General features: G+C 47.8%; 1 pseudogene; it reads right to left on the bottom strand.

Annotated features, from left to right (window-relative positions):
• Positions 1 to 10,528: 10,528 nt before the first annotated feature.
• LOC108542606 (peroxiredoxin-2-like) lies at positions 10,529 to 11,718 on the bottom strand (annotated as a pseudogene).
• Positions 11,719 to 17,252: the final 5,534 nt, after the last annotated feature.

The raw sequence follows: 17,252 nt of genomic DNA on the forward strand, positions 1-17,252 counted from the left end.
CCCCCCAAAAAAAAAAAAAAAAAAAAAAAAAAGATTTACAGAGAACTTGTTAAAATCAGTAAGTTGCTGAATACAAAGTCAGTATACAAAAATTTCGTTATAAATGGTGGTTAAATGATTTGAAATAGAATACCACTTACAGTGATATGAAAAATATAAAGTACCTAAAAATAAATCTTATAAAACATGAGTAAGATCCCTATATAGAGAACTATAAAATAGCTTTTCAGGAAACTAAAAACAGCTAAATAAATGGAGAGAGATATGCCATGCTTAAGAACTGAAAAACTCACTATTGTAAAGATATGGGTATCCGTAAATTGATGAATAGATGCAGTGCTATTCTATCTCAAGAGTTTCTTTTGACAATCTGATTTTTAAATTTATATGAAATACAACAACAATTGAGACCCTCAGCCAGGAACAGTGACTCGCACCTGTAATCCCAGCACTGTGGGAGGCCGAGGCAGGAAGATTACTTGAGCTCAGGGTTTCAAAACCAGCCTGAGCAACATAGTGAGACCCCGTCTGTACGATTTTTTTTTTTTTAGATAGAGTCTTGCTCTGTCGCCCAGGCTGGAGTGCAGTGGCATGATCTCAGCTCACTGCAGTCTCCGCCTCCCAGGTTCAAGCAATTCTCCTGCCTCAGCCTCCCAAGTGGCTGGGACTACAGGCATGTGCTGCCATGCCCAGCTAATTTTTGTATTTTTAGTAGAGATGGGGTTTCACCATGTTGGCCAGGATGATCTTGACCTCCTGATCTTGTGATCCACCTGCCTCGGACTCCCAAAGTGCTGGGATTACAGGCGTGAGCCACCGCACCCGGCCAAAATATTTTTTTTAAGTTAGCTGGGCATGATGGCACATGCCCATAGTCCTAGCTACTCAGGAGTCTGAGGCAGGAGGATCTCTCGAGCCCAAGAATTCAAGGGTGCAATGAGCTGCGGTTGCACCACTGTGGTCCAGCCTGGGTGACAGTGAGACCCTGTCTCAATTAAAAAAACAAAAACAAAAGAGGGCTAGGTATGGTGGCTCATTCCTCTAATCACAGTACTTTGGGAAGCCGAGGCTGGTGGATCACCTGAAGTCAGGAGTTGTAGACTAGCCTGGCCAACATGTTGAAACCCCATCTCTACTAAAAATACAAAAAATTAGCTGGGCGTGGTGGCAGGCATCTGTAATCTCAGCTACTCGGGAGACTGAGGCAAAAGAATCCCTTGAACCTGGTAGGCGGAGGTTGCAGTGAGCCGAGATCTTGCCACTGCACTCCAGCCTGGGTGACAAGAGCGAAACTCCATCTCAAAAAAAAAAAAAAAGAAAAGAAAAGAAAAAAGAAAAGAAGATCCCTCTTTGAAGTAAAGCAAGATGGAAAGAGTTACTCTTCTAAGCATGGAGACTCATAAAATTGTACAATAATAAGCCAATGCTGTGATGGTCTAACAATCAGCAATAGAACAGAATAGAGGGCCCAGACACACATCCTTAAATACATAGACATTGATACCTTTTTTCTTTTTTTTTGAGACAGAGTCTTGCACTGTCAGCCAGGCTGGAATGCAATGGTGCGATCTTGGCTCGCTGCAACCTCCGCCTCGTGGGTTCAAGCGATTCTCATGCCTCAGCCTCCAGAGTTGCTGGGACTACAGGTGTGTGCCACCACACCCAGCTAATTGTTTGTATCTTTAGTAGAGATGGGGTTTCACCATGTTGGCCAGGATGGTCTCGATCTCCTGACCTCATGATCTGCCCACCTCAGCCTCCCAAAGTGCTGGGATTACAGGTGTGAGCCACCACACCCAGCTGATTCTTGACAGAGGTGTCACTGCAAAGAAGTGGGGAAAAAATGTACTTTAAAATAAATGATCCTGGAATAACTGGGCATCCACAAGGAAAAAAAAAATAGAAACTTGTCCCCCACCTAACACCATGCATAAAAGTCGATCCTAGAGAGGCTGTAGAAAAAAATGTGATAGGCAGATAAAGCTCTTAGAGGATGATATAGAATTTCATGATCTTGCATTAATGCTCTTTTTAAAAAAAAGATCAATACATTTACCTACATTAAAATTAAAGGCTTCTGATCATGAAAAGACACTATGAGCAAAATAAATAAGGCCAGCCCGCCACAGACTGGGAAAAGATGCTGAGAACAGGTGTAACTGACAAAAGGATTATACCAAGAATATTGAAAGAATTGCTACAAATCATTAAGAAAAGGACAGATAACCCAATTGAAAATTTGGGAAGAGACTGAATTTTACAAAAGCAGAAATCCAGATGGTCAATAAACATATGAAATAATGCTCAACTTCATTAGTAATTGGGGAAATAAAAATTTAAATCACAATGAAATACCATTACCCACTCACCAGAATGGTTAGAATTTTAAAAACAGGCTATTTGAGGAGTGAAGCAACTGAAAATTTCACGCATTACTGGTGGGAGTTAGTTGGAACAGTCTCTTTAGGAAACAATGTGGCACTGTCTTCTAAAGTTGAAAATGTGCATACCCTGTGATTCAGCAATTCTACTCCTAGATATACACCCCCACAAAATATGCTCATAGCAATGAAAAGAGGTGTATAAGAATGTACATAAGCCAGGTGCAATGGCTCACAACTGTAATTACAACAGTTTGGGAGGCCAAGTCAGCAGGATCGCTTGAGATCCAGGAGTTCAAGAGCAGCCTGGACAACATAGTAGACCCCATCTCTACAAAATTTTAAAATTAGTTGAGTGTCATGGCACTTACCTGTAGTCCCAGCTATTCAGGAGGCTGAGGTGGGAGGATCGCTTGAGCCCAGCAGTTTGAAGTTACAGTGAGCTATGATGGTGCCACTGCACTCTAGCCCGAGCAACAGAGGAAAACCTTCTCTCTAAAGAAAAAGAATTAATAAAGATAAATTTAAGAACACATAAAAAAATTAAAGAATATACATAGCAGCATTATTTGAAATATCCCAAGACTGGAAGGAACTCAAATGTCCATCAACAGCAGAATGGATAAGTGGTACAATGAAAATTGTATTCATCGGAAACAATAAAGATAAACTCCAGCTACGTGCAGCAACGTGGGTGAATGGGCTCCACTAACAACCAAAGCCACAGGAGGAGTCTCATGTGAACTAGAGAAAAGTGAACACGCCACACAGAGAAGCACTTATTTGGAGATGCCTCTGTTTCCAGCCCCCAAACCTGCAGTCCTACCAGCTTCTGCCTGGTTCACACCACCTCCTCTTTCTTACAATAGAAGGGGTATTCATTTTGCCATCTCTCATGCTGTGGATTCCTTCCCATTCTTGTATCTTCAACTCGCCCTCTTGATGGGTGCCCCCTCTTCTCCCAGGGTTCCTTATCTTAGCAGTTATTTATTTACTGTTTGTTCCCGCTGACCTGAGCTGTGCCTGGCCATAAGGATGGGGCTCAGAGACTGCTGTTGTCTGATGCATGCAGGGTTTGGGACACTTCGCCACGGTCTTATTCTTTCCTCCATTCCCATCGTTCCCATCTCTACTCCAGAATCCCACATTCTCTCGGTTGCTGCCTCTGGCCTCTGTGATATAATACCCACAGTGCTAGGAAGCATTATTTAAAATGTTTGCCGGGTACAGTGGCTCATGCCTGTAATCCCAGCACTTTGGGAGGCTGAGGCAGGGGATCATTAGAGGTCAGGAGTTTGAGACCAGCCTGGCCAACATGGAAACCTTATCTCTACTAAAAATACAAAATTAGCTGGGTGTGGTGGCATGTGCCTGTAATCCCAGCTACTCAAGGGCTGAGGCAGGAGAATTGCTTGACCCCAGGAGGCAGAGGCTGCAGTGAGCTGAGATCGCACCACTGCACTCCAGCCTAGGCAACAAAGCGAGACTCTGTCTTGAAAAAAAAAATTAATTTTTAATTTTTTGATTTTTTTAGAGATAGGGTCTCATTTTGTCACCCAGGTTGGAGTATAGTGATGTGATCACAGCTCACTGCAGCCTCAAACTCCTGGGCTCAAGTGATCGTCCTGCCTCAGACTCCTGAGTAGCTGGGACCACAGGTGCACACCACCACATTGGGCTAATTTTTAAAATATCTTTTTTGTAGAGACAGGAGTCAGTCAGTGTTGCCCAGGGTGGTCTCAAACTCCTGGCCCCAAGCGATCCTCCTGTCTTGGCCTCCCAAAGAGCTGAGTTTACAGGCATGAGCCACTGTACCTGTCCCTAGATTTCTTATCTAGAATGCATCTTGTGGAACGTCTCTTTTCTCTTAATTGGTCCTTCATTTCTCTGTTCAGAAGGTACAATCTGAGAAGAACAAAGGTTTACCTTAGTTTCTGATGGCTCATAAGGTGACACCCAGAACATCAGACCTCTACTCAGGCCAGGATTGTCCTTAGAACACCCTCTCAGTGCAGTTCTCTTCCTCATCTGCTTCCTCCACCTCTATTTTGAAAGAGAGATGCTCAGCTGAAAGATTTGCTTTGAGGCTAAGTTATGAGAGCTCCTGACAGTGGCAGCCTGACCTGTGGTCACTGCAGGGCCCTACATGTGGTGAAAGTTGATAGTAAGGGAGCCAGGTTCAATGGCTCACACCCAGCTCACCCAGCACTTTGGGAGGCTGAAGTGGAAGGATGGCTCGCGCTCAGGAGTTTGAGAGCAGCCTGGGCAACATAGTGAGACCCCATCTCCACAAAAAATCAGAACTGTAGCCAGGTAGAGTGGCACACACCTGTGGGCCGAATTACTTGGGAGGGTAAGGCAAGAAGATCGCGTGAGCCCAGGGGTTCAAGGCTGCAGTGAGCCACGATGGCACTAATGCACTCCAGCCTGGATGACAAAGCAAGACCATGTCTTAAAAACAAACAAACAAACAAATGCTCAGGGAAGTTTAGAGGAGGAGGCATGGTTCTTATTCTGGAAGGAGATAATGGGATGTCACTGTTTCAGGAACCCTCTGTGTTCTCTAACCCAGCGGCTTAGGGTCTGACTCCACACACTCCCCTCTGTGCTATTCGGGGTCTACCAGCATCCAAGGTCTCTGCTTCTGGGTGGAGGCCCTCACGATCCTAAGGACCACAGCACACAGCTGGTGCCTCAAACCAGGGCATCAGCCTGTATCCTGTGCCCAAGGTCACGGCCTTACCACCAACCCTACCCTTGCTGGTCCTTCCTGCCTTTGGGGTCTTCTCACGGTTTTACTCTATTTCCCCAGCTAAACCCCTGTGCCCACCTGATTCTTTTTTATTTCACAAACCTTCTTGGCTCTGAATTTAGGTTTTCTGGGAGTGCTCATTTGAATTTGACAAACATTCTTTGAGCTTCAAAGACAGGTATGGTGTCAGCCTTGGAGGAGGCTTTAACTTTGTAGTAAAAATCAGCTGGCCAGGCACCATGGCTCACGCCTGTAATCCCAACACTGTAGGCAGCTGAGGCAGGTGGATCACCTGAGGTCAGGAGTTTGAGACCAGCCTGGCCAACATGGTGAAACCCCATCTCTACTACAAATACAAAAATGCAGCTGGGTGTGATGTCGTGTGCCCGTAATCCCAGCTACTTTGGAGGCTGAGGCAAGAGAATCGCTTGGACCTGAGAGGCAGAGATTGCAGTGGGCCAAGATCGCGCCACTGCACTCCAACCTGGGCAACAAAATAAGACTCCGTCTCAAAAAAAAAAAAAAAAAAAGCCACAAAAAGTACTTTTTTTTTTCCTCCACAAAAAGTACAATGCAGAATGTGGTGAGTATTTCCCCAGATGGAGAAGCAACTTGTTAGGAGATTCGTTACAAAAGAGTAGTGGGAAGGAGGGGAGGGCAGGCTTCCCAAGGCTTTCTTTAGAGATGTGGCATTGGGCTGGGCTTGAAGGATGGAGATGCTTTCAGAAGCCCAGGTGTGGGGAGAGGGACATGAGATGAAGGGACAGCATGTCCAGGGAATCACTGAATTCCAATGTGCTTCAAGTACAAGTAGAGAAGGGAAAGAGAGAGAGAGATGACAAAGCAAGGTTGAAGTGATGTCACTGAGGATCCCCATGTCAAGCCAAGAAGCCTAAATCTTTGTAGATAAAGGAGAGCCAGTGAGGAATCTTGAGTCAATAAATGCCCAGGCCTCCATGTGTGAGCCATTCTGATCCCCACTCAGTCACCGATTTTATATCTGCAGCCTCTTAAGAATCCACCCATGTCCCTCCATCCCTGCAACCTTAGTTCACACCACCACCTTGTCTCACTGGGATACATACAACAGTCCCGTAACAAATTTTCCAATCTCCAGACTCCCCTCCGCCCCCTCCACTCCTAAGGGTTTCCCCCCAGCAGCCAGACTTGGTTGTTGTCAAAGTCCAAATCCAATCGTGTCAGTTTCCTGCCTTGGAACTTTCAAGAGCTTCATGTTACCCTTGGGATCAAGTCAAAATTCCTTGTATATTACACACCTGGCCCTTCCCAGCTCCACTGCACCAAACTGTCTCTACTTCTGCAATCCCTTCTGCAGGAATGCCACTCCACCCATCACCTAGTGACCATGGCTCAGCTCTGGGCGGCCCCCCAGCGGCCTCTCTGACTCCCACCTCCTTCTCGGGCTTTGTCAGTGCGCTGTGCTTCTCGCTGTCTGTCCTAGCACCTGTCACAGTGTTGAAACGGCCGGTTCCTTCATTTTTCCTCTGCTCTCAGTTTTATTTTTTATTTTTTACTTATGTGTTTTTTGAGACAGAGTCTTACTTTGTCACCCAGGCTGGAGCACGATCTTCGCTCACTGAAACCTCCACCTCCTGGGTTCAAGCAATTCTCCAGACTCAGCCTCCTGAGTAGCTGGGATTACAGGTGTGTGCCACCACCCCCAGCCCTGGCTTTAACTCCAGACTCAGCCTCCTGAGTAGCTGGGATCACAGGTGTACACCACCACGCTGGCCCCGGTTCTATCTCCAGACTCTGCCTCCTGAGTAGCTGGGATTACAGGTGTGCACCACCACGCCCAGTCCTGGCTTTATCTTAGCATCTCTATTTTCACAGTGCAGGTACTAGGGGCTCAAAAAAAAAGAGGTCCTCAAAAAGATGGATAAAACACCCACCCACTTTCTCAGCTGACCTCTCCTGGCTCATGTCAGTCCCATACCCGCTGGGCAAATTTGCTTCTTTCTTTCTTCTCTTCCCATCATCTTTTTTTTTTTTTCCTGAGACAGGGTCTCACTCTGTTGCCCAGGCTGGAGTGCAGTGGCACCATCATGACCCACTGCAGCCTTGGCATCCTGGGCTCAAGCAATCCTCCCACTTCAGCCCCCCAAAATTACAGGTGTCCACCACCATGCCCAGTTAATTTTTTTATTTTTTTAAAGAGACAGGGTTTCACTATGTTGTCCAGCCTGGTCTTGAACTCCTGAACTCAAGGGATTCTCTCACCTTGGCCTCCAAAATTCTTGAGATTACAGGTGTGAGCCACCTCACCTGGCCCCATTGTCTTTCTGTCCCTAGTTCTGCCCCAAGAGGTGACTGTGGTATAGCAGAAAGAGTCCACACAAAATCATTTACGAACAAAGCCTGGAGTGAAACAGCAAGTGGTTAACAGCGGTGGCTCTCAGGGGCAAGACAAGAGACAATATTCTTTCCACCTTTTTTTGTATTTATCAAATTCACTATATTTTCTAAAGGGAAAATGCTTTTTTTTTTTTTTTTTTGGTAAGAAAGAGCAGTCCGGGTGCAGTGGCTCATGCCTATAATCCTAAAATCCAACATTTTGAGAGGCCAAGAGCCCAGGAGTTTGAGACTGCTCTGGGCAACATAGCAAGGCCTTGTCTCTAAAGAAAATTAGCTTGGCATGGTGGCACATGGCTGTAATCCTAGCTACTCTACTCAGGAGGCTGAGGCAGGAGGATCGCTTGAGCCCAGGAATTCGAGGTTACAGTGGGCTATGATTGTGCCACTGCACTCCAGCTTGGGCAACACAGTGAGACCCCGCCTCTAAAATAGTAATAGTAATAATAATAAAAGATGGAGCACTAGATCAAGACTGAAAGAGCTTGATTTAAGTGAGAATAGCAGAGTAGTGTGTATAGTAAATATCATCTGTCTAAAAAAAGAAAAGCAGAAAAATATGTATTTATAAAATCTCTATAGGCTGGGTGTGGTGGCTCACGCCTGTAATCCCAGCACTTGGGGGGCCAAGGTGGGCAGATCACCTGAGGTCAGGAGTTCAAGACCAACTGGCCAACATGGAGAAACCCCATCTCTAATAAAAATACAAAAGAATTAGCTGGGTGTGATGGCGGGCACCTGTAATCCCAGCTTCTAGGGAGGCTGAGGCCGGAGAATCACTTGAACCTGAAAGGCAGAGGTTGCAGGTTGAGCTGAGACTGTACCACTGCACTCCAGCCTGAGACTGTACCACTGCACTCCAGCCTGGGTGACAGAGAAAGACTCTGTCTCAAAAAAAAAAAAAAAATCTGGAAGGTTACATAAGACATGAAAAACATCAAAGGCTTCTGCAGAGAAGAGGCAGGAAGCTGGGGCCCAGGGAGACAGGATTTCCACTATATCCCCAACTACACTTGGGATTTTGAACTATGTGAATGTATTACCTATGCAAAAAATAAATTAAAAAGTATACATATATTTATTATAAATATTAAAAAGTATAAATAAAAGAGATTTGAGGCTGGGAGTAGTGGCTCACATCTGTAATCCCAGCACTTTGGGAGGTTGAGGAGGGAGGATTGCTTGAGGCCAAGAATTCGAGTCCAGCCTGGGCAACATAGTGAGACACCCTCTCTTAACAAAACAAAAGTGTTGAGTTTGAATTCTGAGCCACTAGATAACTTTGGAAACATCACTTTCCCCATCTGTAAAATGGAGAAAACAGTACCTGTTTCAGGCAGTCTTTGCAAGAAACAAATGACATGTGAGTGTCTTTGGTGACCCTCTGAGGCACCCCACAGAGGTAAGGGCTTGTCCTCTGGCCTCCCGATTCCCCAGGGCCCTCCCTCCTTCTCACCCTCTCTTGCCCTCCAAATGAAGCTGTCAAGGCCAAACTGTGCGCCTGCCAAGATGGCCCCCACTGGAATCCCTCCCTTGGCTCTCTGCCTGTTGGAACACAGCTAATAGCAAGGAGGAAAAGCCACACTTCGAGGATCTGGGCATTTCAAGGCAGCCAAGCAGCTCTTTTTGTTTTCTCAGGCTCTCCGCTTGCCAGCTAGTTCCACACATTAGAAATGTTTTGGGTCAGCTCTGCAGTTCTCAACCATAGCACATCCGTCTTGTTTCATGACTACTTCCCTATAATAGCTCTGGGAAAAACTGCACTGGGCCTCGTCCCAAACCACGCTGCTGGCATCCCAAGCTGCATTCAATATGGTGCCTTCGGGTAGTAATTATAAGAGAAGTTGAAAACTCCCGAGACTTCCTCGGGTTTGGTCTGGAGCAACGAGGAGCTGTTTGGGTTGAGTTTCTAGAGAGTTGTCATCACTATGACCTTCAAAATGCTTGAGGCAGGAAGAGGAGCTTAATTTACCATGTTTCTGCTGATTCCAATAACCCTGCTCTTCTCTGCAGCCCAGTGGCTTTTTTTTCCTCCTTGATGTGGATATTTATTGAGTGTCAATGCAAACTGTGATGCTGAAGGAGGTGCTTTTTTTTTTTTGGAGACAGATTACATGCGTGAGCCACTGCACCCGGCTGAGGTGCTTTCTTTGTTGCCTGGGATAGGGTTGCCAGATTTGGCAAATGAAAACGCAGGATACCCAGTTATATCAGAATTCCAGGTAGTGAAGAATTTTTTAGTATAAGTATGTCCCATGCAATTTTTAGGACATACATTGAAATCATTTATTGTTTTAGTATATAAATATGTCCCACGCAATATCTGTTTTTCTGTTGGTTTGATTGAGTTATTTATTTATTTATTTTTGCCTTTGTTTTTTGAGACAAGGCCTTACTCTGTTGCCCAGGTTGGAGTGTAGTGGCATAATCCCAACTCACTGCAGCCTCGACCTCCTGGGCTCAAGCAATCTTCCCACCTCAGCTTCTCGTGTAGCCGGGATTACAGGTGCACAACACGATGCCTGGCTAATTTCTAAAGTTTTTCAGAGATAGCGTCTTTCTATGTTGCCCAGGCTGGTCTCTAACTCCTTGGTTCAAACAATCCTTCTGCCTCAGCCTCCCAAAGTGCTGGGATTACAGGTGCAAGTCACCATGCTCGGGCCTCCCGTGGAGTATTTGTACGTACTTACATTGTAAATTATTCACTGTTTCTCTGAAATTCAGATTTAACTGGACGTCCTGTACTTACTGAATTTATTTATTTATTTATTTATTTATTTATTTATTTATTTATTTATTTTCTGTCCCTAATACTTTATTGGTCCTCTCTAGGCCTGTGTGCAGCTGGGTGGGTTTGGGGGAGGGTGTCACTATTCACCAGCTCCCAGTTGGAGGCATGAGAAGGCCTTGGCCTAGCTTTTCAGGGTCCCAGACTGTGGAGTTTGGAGGGGCAGATCTGGCCTTTCCTGGGTCAACATAGGGCACCCGTGTAGGGGCACAAGCTCATGATCCATCAGCCAGCCTAGTTGTGTTTGAAGAAGTATTCCTTGCTGTCATTCACGCTGGGCTTGATCATGTCACTGCCAGGCTTCCAGCCAGCAGGACAAACTTCCAGGTGTTCATCTGTGTACTGAAAGGCCTGGACCAGCTGCAGGGCCTTATCCACAAAGTGTCCCACAGGCCAATCATTAACAGCAATCTGGGGAAGGACATCCTTGCCATGGATGATAAAGAGGCCCCTGCAGGCCAGGCGTGGTGGCTCACAGCTGTAATTCCAACACTTTGGGAGGCCAAGGCAGGCAGATCACTTGAGGTGGGGAGTTTGAGACCAGCCTGACCGACATCAAGAAACCCCGTCTCTACTAAAAATACAAAAATTAGCCAGGCGTGCTGGCACACTCCCGTAATCCCAGCTACTCGGGAGGCTGAGGCAGGAGAATCGCTTGAACTGGGGAGGCAGAGATTGCAGTGAGCCGAGATCTCGCCACTGCACTCCAGCCTGGACCACTCCATCTCAAAAAAAAAAAAAAAGAAGAGGCCCCTGCAGCCAATGCCCTCGTCTGTTTTCGGCACGTCATACTTCTCAGACACACTTCAGGTCACGTCAGCAAGCAGAGGGTTGTCCAGAGGGTCCAAGCCTGCCTCCCTCCTTCCAGGGGGTGTTGCTCCAAGCCAGATGGGTGAACTGAGTCCACCGAGGTCCCTAGCACTTCGCAGCTTTCAGAAGTCCTCAGCATAGTCGCTGAATGCGATGATCTCTGTGGGGGCACACAAAAGTGAAGTCCAAGGCTCAGTGGCTCACACCTATAATCCCAGCACTTTGGGAGGCCGAGGCTGGCAGATCACCTGAGGTCAGGAGTTCAAGACTGACCTGACCAACATGGTGAAATCCCATCTCTACTAAAAATACAAAATTAGCAGGGCGGGGTGGCACATGGGCATCCCAGCTACTTGGGAGGCTGAGGCAGGAGAATCGCTTGAACCCAGGAGGCAGAGGTTGCAGTAAGCCGAGATCGAGCCACTGCACTCCAGCTTGGGCAACAGACCCAGACTCTGTTTCATAAAAAAAAGTGAAGTCCAGAGGATGGAAAAAGAGGATCACGTGCTTCCCTCTGTAGTCCAACAGCTTTACCTCCTGTAGGCTCCATCCACCACAGCAGGGGCCTTGAAGTCAGGGGTGAGCTTTCCGATGTGCAAGTTACCGGAGGCCATGACTGAAAGCTCCATGGGCAAAGTCCAGACGCAGGATAACCAGATGTGTGGACCTGCGTTCTCAGCACCCTGGGCACCCTGTATCTATTTACCCGGCCACTCTGCCTGTGAAAGACATGAGCAGAATCCTCTTGAGTCATGCAGAGGAGACAGGAGGCCTATTCCTCTTGTTCTCCGGCCTTAGCCTGCTTCTTTATTTTCTTATTTTTTTTATTATTATTTTTTAGAGATGATCTCTCTGCTGCCCAGTCTCAAGTTCAGTGGCACGATCATGGCTCACTGCAGCCTCTAACTCCTGGCTCAAGCGATCCTCCCACCTCAACCTCCAGAGTAGCTGGGACTACAGGCACACACTACCACGCCTGGCTAATTATTATTATTTTTTAAATTTCTTCTAGAAACAAGGTCTTGCTCTGTTGCCCAGGCTGCTCTTAAACTTCTGGCCTCTAATGATCCTCCCACCTCAACCTCCCAAAGTGCTGAAATTACAGGTGTGAGCCACTGTTCCCAATCTGGCCTGAGCTTGCTTCTTTAGCCCAACTCTCCGCCCCGGGTCACAACATGAGAACCCCTGTAGGGACAAGGCGCCAGTGCACTCGCTTTGACTGGCACTCTCTACTGTGCACGGGGCCTCGCCCTGCCTGGCACCCACTTCCAGAGCCCGCCTAACCTCCGAGTCCTGCGGCTGCTGCTCTGCCTGTGCCTGGGATCCGCCCACGTGGCTCTGCTGGGGCTGCCAGGCTCCCTCTTTAGCGACATATCCGCACTTGGTTTCCCCCTGGGTTTCTTCTGTGTCCACTCTGAGGAATAATTCAGCCTGATTCCTGATTCCGTGCAACCTGAGACCCTGCTCGGATTCTAGATCCTGTGACCCTAGCTCTCAACAGATCTGTCCTGTCCTGTTTTTTTTTTTGTTTTGTTTTGTTTTAAGATGGAGTTTTATGCCGGGCGCGGTGGCTCAAGCCTGTAATCCCAGCACTTTGGGGGGTCGAGGCGGACAGATCACCTGAGGTCAGGAGTTCAAGACCAGCCTGGCCAACATGGTGAAACCCCGTCTCTACTAAAAATACAGAAAAAATTAGCTGGGCATGGTGGCGGGCGCCTGTAATCCCAGCTACTGGGGAGGCTGAGGCAGGAGAATCACTTGAACCTGGGAGGCAGAGGTTGTAGTGAGCCGAGATCACGCCACTGCACTCCAGCCTGGGCGACAAGAGTGAAACTACGTCTCAAAAAAAAAAAAAGATGGAGTTTTGCTCTGTCATCCAGGCTGGAGTACAATGGTGCGATCTCAGCTCACTACAACCTCTGCCTCCTGGGTTCAAGCGATTCTCCTGCCTCAGCCTCCCAAGTAGCTGGGATTACAGGCACACGCCTCCATGCCCAGCTAATTTTTGTATTTTTGGTGGAGATGGGGGGGGTTCCACCATGTTAGCCAGGCTGGTCTCGAACTCCTGACCTCAAGTGATCCAACTGCCTCGGGCTCCCGAAGTGCTGGGATTACCGGTGTGAGCCACCGCGCCCTTACCCTGTCCTCTTAAAATGGTTCTGCCTGCTGACTTGATGTTAGAATGTAGCTCAGAGAGGATTTTTGTTTTTAAGAAGCAGCAGCCACTATCAGTCTAGAGGCCCTACTTCCATAAACCCAGCCACTCTCCTTGAAATCCTGTTATCGAAAGCCCTGAGCCAATTCTGAAGGCAGGAGTCCATGTGCAGCCAGGCAGTGTCCCAGCCAGCACCCTCGCCGTGGGCTTACTTTGCTCAGGGGTGGCAGCGATTGGGGAGTACTTTCTGCACTTTTATTCTGGCTCAGCAGGGAGTCTCCAATAGACTCTGGGCCAGAGTCCTTAGAGAGAGCTGTGGCATCCAAGAAAACAGAATTCAAACTCACTTCTGGATCTCTTTGTGATGCCAGATGCTCTGCTGGCTCCTGGGGACACACGCTCACTCAACGACTGAATGCCCTGGGACTCCCTTGCAATGGCAGGCCATGTGACTGGGGCCATCCTGCCAGCTGGTGGCCTCCAAGATGGCACACAAAGATGCCTCCCTGTGACCTCTTAAAGTCTGACCTTCAGCCAGAGGACATAAAGTACCAAATCTGTGTGTGTTTGCTGGTCTGCCATGACAAAACACCACCAACTGAATGGCTTAAAGCCACATAAATTATTGTCTCCCAGTTCTGGAGCCCAGGAGTCCAAAATCAAGGTGTTGGCAGGGTCGTGCTCCCTCTGACACCTGCAGGGGAAAACCCTTCCTTGACTCAGCCTAACTTCTGGTGGTTTGCTGGTCACCTTTGGCATTCCTTGGCTTCTGACAGGTCCCTCCCACCTTCTGTTGTCACATGGCATTCTCCCCTGTCTTTTGGCCCAGAGGCTGCCCATGAACAAAGTATTTTAACACACACTGGTTGGTATTTAACAGACAAAAATCAGAAAGTGTGGACTTCCATAGGACTTTGTAACAGTGACCACAGCTTAGGCTTTGCTGGGGAGCAGGTGACAGTCTTATCACCAGCGTGAGTGTACATGGGTTTGTTGTGTCTTTTTCAAAGAATAAGCACAGAAGAAGGGTGGAGGGAATAGGTTCTGTGCATGTGAGGTGGGATGTGAGAGTGGGGACAGAGGGAGAAAGACAAAATGCCCGGAGGCAGGCTGGACGCGGTGGCTCATGCCTATAATCCCAGCACTTTGGGAGGCTGAGGTGGGCGGATCAAAGCCTGGCCAACATGGTAAAACCCTGACTTACTAAAAATACAAAAATTAGCTGGTCATGGTGGTGCCTGCCTGTCTTCCCAGCTACCTGGGAGGCTGAGGCAAGAGAATTGCTTGAACCTGGGAGGTGGTTTTCTGTGAGCCAAGATCACACCACTGCACTCCAGTCTGGGCAACAGAGCAAGACTCCATTTCAATATATATATATATAGGAGTTCACTCTTTTTTACATATAAAGAAAGGAGTTTCGCTCTTGTCACCCAGGCTGGAGTGCAGTGGCACGATCTCAGCTCACTACAACGTCCGCCTCCCGGGTTCAAGCGATTCTCCTGCCTCAGCCTCCCGAGTAGCTGGGATTACAGGCACTCGCCACTAAGCCCAGCTAATTTTTTCTGTATTTTTAGTAGAGACAGGGTTTCACCATGTTGGCCAGGCTGGTCTTGAACTCCTGGACTATATATATATATATATTGTCCAGAGGCAGGAGCTGGTGGCAAATGATGCCCTGGGTAGGTTGGGGCAGGATAGCTCTGTGTGAGGAGCTGGAGGCCCAACACTCATCCCTCTATGGCCCTGTCCCCGGGCTGTGTTCCTGAAATTCACATCAACTGTCCTCATCCGCGCTGGGTCCCTGCAGAACCATCCATCCAACCTCTCAAGGATTTCCTACTTCTCCGGCAATTTCCTCAATCACCAGAAGAGGATTTTCTTTTCTTTTCTTTTTTGAGACACAGTTTTACTCTTTTTTGCCCAGGCTGCAGTGCAGTGGAGCAATCTTGGCTCATTACAACCTCCACCTCCTGGGTTCAAGTGATTCTCCTGCCTCAGCCTTCTGAGTAGTTGGAATTACAGGTGCCCGCCAGCACGCCTGGCTAATTTTGTATTTTTAGTAGAGACAGGGTTTCACCATGTTGGTCAGGCTGGACTCCTGGGCTCAAGCCATCCTCTTGCCTCAGCCTCTCAAAGTGCTGGGATTACAGTCATGAGCCACCACATCCAGGAAAATGGATTCTTAATGTATAAATATACTGGGAGTAAAAGAGGGAAAATAGGAATATGTTGTACTGGGAAGAAAAAACTTTTACTCAATCCTCTTAGGTTTGGAAATTGGAACCCAGGCTGGGTGCAGTGGCTCACGCCAGTAATCCCAGCAGTTTGGGAGGCCAAGGCAGGCGGATCACCTGAGGTCAGGAGTTCGAGACCAGCCTGACCAACATGGAGAAACCCCGTCTCTACTGAAAATACAAAATTAGGCCAGGTGCGGTGGCTCACGCCTGTAACCTTAGCACTTTGGGAGGCTGAGGCAGGTGGATCATGAGGTCAGGAGTTCAAGACCATCCTGGCCAAGATGGTGAAACCCTGTCTCTAATAAAAATATAAAAATTAGCTGGGCGTGGTGGTGAGTGCCTGTAATCCCAGCTACTTGGGAGGCTGAGGCAGAGAACTGCTTGAACCCAGGAGGTGGAGGATGCAATGAGCCAAGATCAGGCCACTGCACTCCAGCCTGGGCAACAGAGTGAGACTTTGTCTCAAAAAAAAAAAAAAAAAATTAGCCAGGTGTGGTGGCATACGTTTGTAATCCCAGCTACTTGGGAGGCTGAGGCAGGAGAATCGCTTGAATCTGGGAGGCGGAGGTTGCAGTGAGCCGAGGTGGCGCTGATGCACTCATGCCTGGGCAACAAGAGCAAAACTCCGTCTCAAAAAAAAAAGGAAAAGAAAAAAAGAAAGAAAAGAAATGGGAGCCTTGCGAATTAAACTCACAATACAGATTAGCAAAAGGAAAGACAGATTTAATTATGTACATCTGGGATTTTGCAGAAAAATGTGACTCTAGCGAGTGGTTAGAATTTGGGGGTTAAATACCACCTTCATAGGTGAAGGGAGGGGAGCAGGAGCAGGACACTTAAGGGAAGACCAATGACAGAGTTTCACTCTTGTTGCTCAGGCTGGAGTGCGATGGTGCGATCTCGGCTTGCCACAACCTCTGCCTCCCGGGTTCAAGTGATTCTCCTGCCTCAGCCTCTGGAGTAGCTGGGATTACAGGCATGCACCACCACACCCGGCTAATTTTTGTATTTTTCGTAGAGACGGGGTTTCTCCATGTTGGTCAGGCTGGTCTCGAACTCTTGACCTCAGGTGATCTGTTTGCCTAGGTGACAAATTATTTTTAAGAAAGATAAATGGGTTCTGGCCGGGCGTGGTGGCTCAAGCCTGTAATCCCAGCACTTGGGAGGCCGAGGCGGGCGGATCACAAGGTCAGGAGATCGAGACCATTCTGGCTAACACGGTGAAACCCCGTCTCTACTAAAATTACAAAATCTAGCTGGGCGAGGTGGCGGGCGCCTGTAGTCCCAGCTACTGGGGACGCTGAGGCAGGAGAATGGCGTAAACCCAGGAAGCGGAGCTTGCAGTGAGCTGAGATCCGGCCACTGCACTCCAGCCTGGGTGACAGAGCGAGACTCCGTCTCAAAAAAAAAAAAAAAAGAAAGAAAGATAAATGGGTCCTTAGTAGAATAGACGGGAAATAGGAGAGTTTTGTGACAACATCTAGGTGTGGTGACAGCTTCTCTTTGTCTCCAGTGATAGGAGTCAGTCTTCCCCACCTGCTTCTCTGAAGGGAATGTGTGGTAATTAAGGTTTTTCATGTTATTTTTGGGGAGGCTCTGCTTGTTAGGCAGATAAGAACTCAAAGGACTTCTCAAAATATTTTTTATGGCTGGCGTGGTGGCTCACGCCTGTAATCCCAGCACTTTGGGAGGCCGAGGTAGGCAGATCATTTGAGGTCAGGAGTTCGAGACCAGCCTGGCCAACATAGTGAAACCC

The sequence above is a fragment of the Rhinopithecus bieti genome, unplaced genomic scaffold (assembly GCF_001698545.2).
Source record: "Rhinopithecus bieti isolate Rb0 unplaced genomic scaffold, ASM169854v2 scaffold_23507, whole genome shotgun sequence".
Classification (NCBI taxonomy): Eukaryota; Metazoa; Chordata; class Mammalia; order Primates; family Cercopithecidae; genus Rhinopithecus; species Rhinopithecus bieti.